We start from the raw sequence: 8967 nt of genomic DNA, 5'->3' as shown, positions 1-8967 counted from the left end.
GAGGATGCTCTGTTTCTCCCCGGCGCCCGCCGCCGCCGCCGCTCCTCGGTCGCTCTCGCAGCATCTGACAGGCGCTGCCCGCAGCGGCGGCTCCGCTCCTCTTCCTCTCCCCCTGCGGCCACCAGGCTCGGGAACTGGATTATACCCAGCGGGAGGAACGGGCTCTCGTAGGTCGTCGTCTTCTTATTCGGCCGGGGAGGGAGGGAAGGCAGCACCGCCTTTCTCCCCCTACTGAAGAGGGCAATTCAGGCTGAGTTATCCGAAAACGTTCCCGCAGAAATCTCGGTGCGGTGAGTACCGATGAAGCCGGTTCCATTGTTTTCCCTAAGGACGCTGGTTTTGCGCCATCTGAACGCGTTTATAGTCACGCGTGTGTGTGCGCGCTCTTCACGCCAACCTCAGCGTGCGGGATGGGATCCGCGGGGAGAAAGGAGTATGGGGAAAAGCTTCGCTTTTTTTTGGTGAGCTGAGCTGGCTTTCCAAACTGGTGTTGTTACAATATATCCTTGAGGAAGCAATCAACCGTAAATTGGTAGAAAGGGAGATAAAAATACCCTAATCGGCACTTAAAGGATTCTGTTTAAAACCTCTAATATTAGCTAACCAAATTTCTGTCTCTGCATCTGGAGAGAATTAAAGGCTCATTGGTTTGAAAAGGGTCCTTAAGACTAATTCAATACAACTGGAGCTCTTTCAAGAGAGGCTGAATTAGGTGATAAAGTGGTGTAGATTTTCTTAGAGTGTTCCTTTAATCTTATAGACGTTATTGTACCAGAAAGGGGTCATACTTGAGTTATTTCATAATTAGGTTTCGAGTTGTAATTACACAACTAAAAAGATAAAGCTTCTGTTTTGTTTGGACTTTCTGTTTGTTTGTTTGAGGAAAAGTTAGCTCGAGTTTGAAGCTTCTACGCGTGCCGGAGTGTTACTGTTGGAGATTTTTCCCACCAACACCGATCGGATTTATCGAAAGTTAATTGTTCACTGTTTCATTTCCTTGAGAAGCTATTGAAGAGTGGGCAGGGTGTGATTCTGTGCCTTCCAGTAGCAGTGGAGAGACAGTTAAGAGTCTTGCCACTTCTTCAGCTCTCCAAAACAGATGCCATAGCCTCTATTTTACAAATACGGTTGCATTACTGAGATTGCTCCTTCTACTCATTTGCCTTGTGTGTGTAAGGAATGGATCTGTAGAATCCAGAAAAGAAATCTTGTTTCTGAAGGATAGTTAAGAAATAGTATAGGCTATAAATCACACTTGGATCTGATCTACAATGATTCATTTAGTAAACCATACATTTTATAGGAGCTGAGATTGAAATAATAATAATAATAGCTGAGGGGCCTTTTTGTTTGTTTTCTGTTGGGGGGTGTGTGTGTGTGTGTGTGTTTGTTTTTTTTTCTCTTTACCTTAATAAACTTATGCCTGGTACCTTGCGGCTAGATTTTGCTGCTCTTACAATTGTGCCAATGCAGAGTCTTTCCAGTCCTATTGTGAATACTGGGGATCTTGATATTCATTTACAGTAATAATGCATATAACAGTTTAAACCCATTCAGGTCAGTGATGTACTAAAAGCCTGATTGTTGTGCTCTGAATCTGAGGTTCTTTCAGTGTATTGAAAGGAGACACACTAGCTCTGGATAAATATGAATAAGACCAGATCTGAATCCATGTGTTTTCTTTTAAAGTATACCTGCTGTGATACTGTCTGAAATTGTCAATTAAAAATATGATCTGTATTTTCACAGTATTTTCTTTTGTAGTCTGCTTAAACTCTAATTGACTTCACTGCATATAGGAGCAATCCCAAAGTCTTTATCCAACTGAAAGTCTTCAGCACAAAAGGCACTTGGTGATACTAAATCAAACAAGGTGACGCTTCAGATAAAAAGTGTTCGTGTTTTAACGATCAGTGCAGTAGGAACAACTGTCTTCAGAAGCATTTCAGCTAAATGGTTTAGATTCTTATTTTATGCTCTTCTCAAGTAACTGTTTTAGCTTGTGGTGGGACTGCCCACATAGGAAGTGTCAGGCTTATATGTGTTTGCAGGTTTGATGCCAGAATCTACATTACTTGCAGATTAAGCAAAGAGAATGGCAGGATAGCAACGTAGAAGAGGGTGACTGTGCTTTTTAGTGGACAAAACTAAGTACCTGAATAAATGACATGCATTGCATGTTCAAAAATTGCATTATGTGTACCCTGTCATCTTCAAACGTTACCGTACTCTGAATTCCTGATCAGCTGGAGTCTTGCTCTGCATTAAGAAATGTAGCGTTTGTCCCTTTGAGTATGCTTTTCCTGATACAACACAACTGTTGAAATCCTGGCCCACTGAGAGCCAGTGGGAATTTTTCCACTGACTGTCAAAGGGCAGAATACTCCTAAATGCGAGTAGTTTTCTGTACAAGGAGTTACACATACATGGACCCATCCAGTCACTTATGTTCTGTAGTCTATTGGCAGCTGTTTCTTGATAACTTCTGTAATTTTTTGAATGCTCAAGTTGAAAAACACGTATCTGCATGTCTTGTTGTTGGTGACTAACGTCCCACCTGGCCCACTCTGGGAACGCAGAATTGTTCTGTGGGCTGTCTGGGTATTACAACCCAGATTTAGACTAGGATACAATTAAGAACAAAACTGAGGGAAGAAAGCACGCTAATACGTTTCCTTTGCCACCAATATAATTACTTAGTTCTATATTCTGTGCATTCATCAGCTGCTTCCAACAGCGTTCCTAGCGTGAGCAAGAGCTGGGGAGGATTGGGCCCACAAGAGTTCATGAAATCATACAGATAAAAGATTCAAACCGGTCCGCAGTCATTTGGAAAAAAAAAAAAATCACTATTGCTATCAATATGTTTTTAATAATAACATGTACGCAGCGATGTTCAGAAAGTATATATCTAGTCACTTCTATCGTAAATACTGAACATAACATAAGCTGTTTATGAAGTAATTTCTCCAGTGAGAAGTCCAAGTCTACAGTTAGGAAAACAAAATAGAATTTCTCTTTAAGAAGTTGTTCCCATCTGTTCCCAATGTGTTTACAGTATTCTTGATCTGCTAGCAAAATTCTTTCTGTGCTTCTGATTAGCTGCCATTCCTATAGAGTGTATACACAATATTGGCGTTACCTCAGTGTTACGGTCACCTCTGTTCTAAAAGCATTTGTAGCTATGTCATTGGGTTTCATATGTAGTAGTTTCGTTGTTTAAGCTTTACACTTATTGTAAAAAGTCTCTTAGTTGCTCGTGTAACTGTTTTGTTACTGGGAAATATTTTAAGTCTTTGGTGTCGCAAATTTTCAGAGCTCTGGAATTAACTTGATACCACTGTGTCAAGGAAGGAATGAATGCTTGTATTACCAAAACAGATATGAGCTGACAAACAAATGACTTTTAAGCAGTCAAAGTCAATTAGTCTTAAACCTCACCCTTTGTTTAGAAAACCGTGTCATGAGTGTCAATATTTTAAATTGGATACATTTGAATGTCGTGTCCTTTTAATATTTAAAAGAAAAAGGAGAAAGATTTCCATGGCTGTTCACAACCCTTTTTTTTTGCTGTTTGCTCTCTCATTGGCAATTCCGATGTTTTCAGTGTAATGCCCTTGCACTAAGAGCAGCAGAAATTAGCCTGTTACTTACCTGTTATCTTAATGGGGACTTCCACAGCCAGTGCAGTACAATATAAGTTCTTATTAAATTTGTTTCCATTAGAGCATTTGTTTTTAGCAATATTTTTTGGCCTATTTTAGAAACTAGGCAAAACTGGAAGGCTAAACTTTCGCGTTTTCAAAGTTTTGTTTTCACAGTTATCTCTCATGCATATCCGTCTTAGTCTCCCAAGCTTGTTTATACTGTTTACATTTTCCCAGCAAAGTCATTCTTTTTCTGCCCTAGTTCTGTGCAAACACTTTCAATCATTGCTGCAGCATATGCTGTCCAACAGATCAGAAGTGATTTATTTAGAGTTGCTTTTCCTTGGAAAGATGCATTTCAAATGCCCTTTACTGAATGTAATGCGTTAAAAAAAGACTTTCCATGAGAGAAGCAATGTGCTCACTTTAAAAAAAGAAAAGAAAAAAAAAAGAAAATTTACATCAACTGATGTAAATATGCCTTTGTCTCTTAAGCTGTTACCTTCCAATATGGCATAGATGTCACCCAAGACTTTTCCGACAGTTTTGGCCACTGTTAGCCTGTAGCTGACCATTAAGGAACTAACTGAATTTTAGAAAATAAACCAATGTTACATTTCTGGATTTATGCCTGGATCACGCAGGCCTTATTTAAAAAATATCCCACACAAAGTAAGTGACAGAGTTTTGATGAAGCCCACACCGGTTTGACTTCCCATATGAAACCAAGGACAAGGAGTGAAAAGCAGTGATTAATGATTTTTTAAAAATTATTATTATTTTCCAAGCAGCTACCTTATATACTGTGGTATACCATCAACTGTGTTTAGGCTGAATATCTTTGTAGTTCCTAAAAAACTATATCATCTCTTCAACATATTCTTTGATAATTCTGAGCTTGAAAACTGCACAACTTTGATGCCTGTATGGGCATATAGTGTCACTCTTTGTGTTACCATTTAGATTTCCCCCCACATTACAGTGGCAAAATCTTGGAAATTAATTTTAATAAAAATTGTATTATTTTAATACTGGCAAAGCTGGTAGTGTTTCATTAAAATAAAGCAACAGATATGCCGAGAACATATTTGCTATACCAAAATAATTTGTTTTAGGCTTGAAAAATATTTTTCATATTAATATTATCAGAAATTAATATAGTGTGTCTCCCAATGTTATGCTCTATAATCCTTCCTAGACAGAAATTCAAAAACACATGTTTCAGAAATGAATAAGACCTTTAGACATCATACTTCTTTCATCTATGGTTGCATCCATATATTTATTTATCGCCCTAAATGGAGCAAAAAATATGACACTGTACAACCTTTTATTACTAAAAGGGCACATTTTTGCAATATGGTCCTGAAATGTTCTGTATAATGGGGTTATCTGCCCTTTTGTTTCTGTTAATGAAATCCAGCAGGTGTCACTCTGGGGATTAAATAAGGAGTATTTTGCAAACAGAGATAAATTTGCTTGGGAGATGAGATATAGGATTTAGAAGTATTTTTTCTAATACATTTTTCCTTTTTTTTTTGACCATGCATCCCATTTTAATTGTTAAATTTCTTTTTTTTAATTATGTGATTTACTGGGTGTATTCATCTTTCTGTGTATCCCTTCGAACATGAAAAATGACACAGTAATTAGTATTGGACTATACAATTAGAAGTTTTACTCACAGGTGTCAATTTTGAAACATAAAGAGGTGTGAGTCAGTTGAATGTTGCCTTTATGATATTAAAAAATGCCTTAGTCATCTTCTCTGGGAACCAAAATTACTCTTTTTTGTCAATGGAAACTCTAGTTGCACAAATAATGTGTTTTCAGTTATGATGAATTCAAGGAGGTGCTCTGCAGCAGGCTGCTGCAAGTAAACGTATTTATTTAAACAGTCTACATATTGTTTTCTGTTTGAATTGGCTAAAATTGGCGTGTTAGGTGGCTAATTGTCCAAAGTTTCACAGTAAAAATATTTGGAGGAGAGAAACTTTTTCATGTCGCACTGGGTTGCTAGTACAAAACAGTCAATGATGTGTATTTGGGGAAAAAAGAAAAAAAAAGCCTTGTTTATTGTGCAAAGTGTTTCTTTAGGGAATAGTACAACAATGCCTTTGTTGCATTCTGGTGGATAAAGTGTATAACTTCATATTCTGTGAATTCCATATTGCGTTGAATCGGAGCATAGTTGTTAAAAACTTGGGGGTTTCTAGAAGGGATTCTTGTTTATTTCCTGTACCACGGTAATGCCATCTTCTGCTGAAACAAATACCTCAGCAGGCAGCTTTGGAAGACAATCCACAAAAACAAGTCTCTTTTCAAATAGAAAGTAGTCGGTTTTTATAAATACACGCGTACATGCGTGTATTTTTATATATGCACAAATGCATTTTTTTTTCACGTGTACAGAGGTATTTTACATATATATTTAAAAAAAAAATCGTCTTCTTATAGAGCTTGTAACCTCAGGCCACTTTAAACAATCCAGTTTCCTTTCTCTCACTTCTTTCTCCTGGTTAAGCCCCCATCCTGTTCCGTTTTTTATTCTATTCAACTTCCTTTCCTGTGATGACTCTGAATGAGTCACTTTGCCAGGCATTAAGAATGTGGCTTGACAATATTTCCAAAAGCTTATCCTACACTGGCTCATGCAGATGAAATTAACCTCTGCCTTATCCTTCCTCTCAAAGAGAAATGTCTGTCTTCACACGTCTAGTTTCTTGGAAGGGGGGGGGGAGGTGCTGTGAGAACCCTTTCCATAAATGACTATATATTGAAATTCATAGTCATCTTCCTTGAAGAGGAACAACAGATGTGTGTACCGTAAGAGAGTATCACGATCGGTATCCTTTTTAAAATTGATTTAGTATTTAGTCATGAAAAAGTTAGTTTAAACAAGTTCAGGAAAGCCAAAATTAAGGCTCTTTCCTGAGTGCTGTTTAAGTACTCTCTGCGTGGCCACCATTCTGCATTCATTTTTTATTAAATGTGTTGTTTATTGCATCATAATACATTGAAGGCCACCAGGATTGTGCTTGTTTTCTGTGTGGCTAGCAGCAAGCGGAAAAAGCACGTGCTTAACACTAAGTGGGCACTTAAACACAGAACTAAATTGTAGCCTTTCTTGTGGTTATGTCCATGCCAGTGTGGTGTGGGTTTGGGGTGTTTTTTTTGTTATTTTTTTCTTTCCCTCCCTCCCTCCCTCCCTCCCCCCTCTCTGTTTTGGAAGGAGTGGGTGAAGAGGGATTTTAAAAAAAAAAAAAAAATTCTAGTCCGTTAATTGTCTATGTGCATCAGAAAATAAAAGCATTTCTGCTGAAAACAAACAGGGAAAATTATAGTCCTAGAGAAGAATAACTTTGGAAACCGATACGGAAATGAGGTTAAGAACTCCTATCAAGTTAAACTCTTCTGTTGCATTGTTCCCCTTACCCACAGACCTGGGAAACCTCATACTCCATCAGTTTTCACTAAGGGAGACCTGAAAGGTTGTATCTCTTCTGTCGTTTTCTGCCTGTTATGTCATAAGTGTAATTAACATTGACACAAGTTACACACCAGTGAGCAAAATAGAAGTAGAAAATTTGTTCATTTCTATTTGCTATCACAATATAGGTTTTGTATAAAACATGAGAAATGGTTGTAATTGGAAGATCAAACAATTCTGTTTGGAGTACAATCATTGAGTATTCATTTATATTAATTTATGTTTAGTTTCTCATACTGGAAATGCTTAATTTCTGATTAAAGGAGGTAATTTGAGCAGTCTTCAAATCTTGACAATGTCATTCTTAGATTGATTACGGAAGTCACAACACGGTCCTACAAGAGCCTTATGTAACCCCGCCCCGCATGCTGAATGCGCTGTCTCAGCATTTTCAGAGTTCCCAGGAAACTAGGTAGAAAAACATCATTCAGATGTTTTTAACCTTTTAGCATGAACCACTGGGGTAGTTGCCAGGCCTAGGTCTGTTTTCTTTTTTGGTTGTTTGTTTTTGTTTGTTTTTGTTTTTTTTCCTTGCCCAATTATTTCAGAAGAGATTGTACAAGTGGAGTTTCTTCTCTAGAGAAGATACCCCTTCTAAAAACTATGCATGCAATCCAAGGGTAGAATTCAGCCTCTGTAGTTTAACTGGACACTTTTTATTTAGAGCTACAGAGAGAAAATAGTCTGCTGACATGCTAAGCTTTTCCTAGAGTCACATTACAACCCAGTGAAGGACATGGCAGTAACTCAGGGTTTGTTGGAAGGATGGCAAAATACTTGCAGCGTCTCTGCAGGGGCACTGGGGCATCGGAGCATGTCAGTGTATACTGCCCTCCGTAAGATTGCGCATATATCGTTAGGGTGAAGTCAGCACCAAAAGAGCCCAGATTCGAAGCAGATTTTGGGGACCAATTGCAATGGGATTGCTAAATCAGATTAGGCAAGGGGAGAAAAGATACTTTAGAAATACATTTTGTCCAATGAAGATGGACTGGCATGATAGACAGTTATCTGTGATAACTCAGCTTCCTCAGGGAATGCACATTTGCCAAACCAAAGTGTTCAAAAATAGCACTATACCATGAAGGAATGTGGGAATTCTTCAGCCAGAGGTTTGTTTTGTTTTATTTTATTTTTGCTATGTCTTTAGCCCTTCTGTTTCCTAGATCTCCAAGCTTTTATATTTTTAAACATTTATGGCTTTTAAACAGGACAGTTGTCCAACTCCTTCCTCAAGCACTAACAGTAAAACGATGACATCTGGTAGTAGGGAAGCAAGGAAGATAAAATGATGCAAGGAATGACAAATGCACAAAGAAAAAAATAAATCTGAACCTCAAAATGTAGTTCCCATAGGAAAGTAAACTGCGAACAAGTCAGTAAATATAGCGTGACCTTCTAATTGCAGAGACAAAGCTGAGTCAGGTATCCTGTGGTCAGTCAAAAGCCATTTCTTTACATACATACCCACTTGATAGAGATTCCTTTAGATGGTGAGAAATCTGTATTTGGAGTTATGTGTAGGACATGAATTCACAGTAGGGTTGCTAAATTAATTGTCTATTCAGTATTTTAATTTGGCAACAAAAGCAGATGCTGGGTTTCAGTGCATAGTCTAGTTCAGATACCAGTAACTGCGGTGATCAGTTAGCTCATCGTTTTTCATATAGAGTGAAGGTGAAACAACCAGTTGTTACACACGGAAGATGCTTATTACCACATCTCTTCTTCATCTATGCAAGGGAAGGATTCTTCCTATTTCTGCTCACATGCTAACTTTAAATGTACTGACTATGAGACTCCATGATCTCTCAGAATTTAAACCTACAA

Source organism: Charadrius vociferus, unplaced genomic scaffold, assembly GCF_000708025.1.
Source record: "Charadrius vociferus isolate BGI_N301 unplaced genomic scaffold, ASM70802v2 scaffold147, whole genome shotgun sequence".
Lineage (NCBI taxonomy): Eukaryota > Metazoa > Chordata > Aves > Charadriiformes > Charadriidae > Charadrius > Charadrius vociferus.
This window is presented reverse-complemented; position numbering follows the sequence as displayed.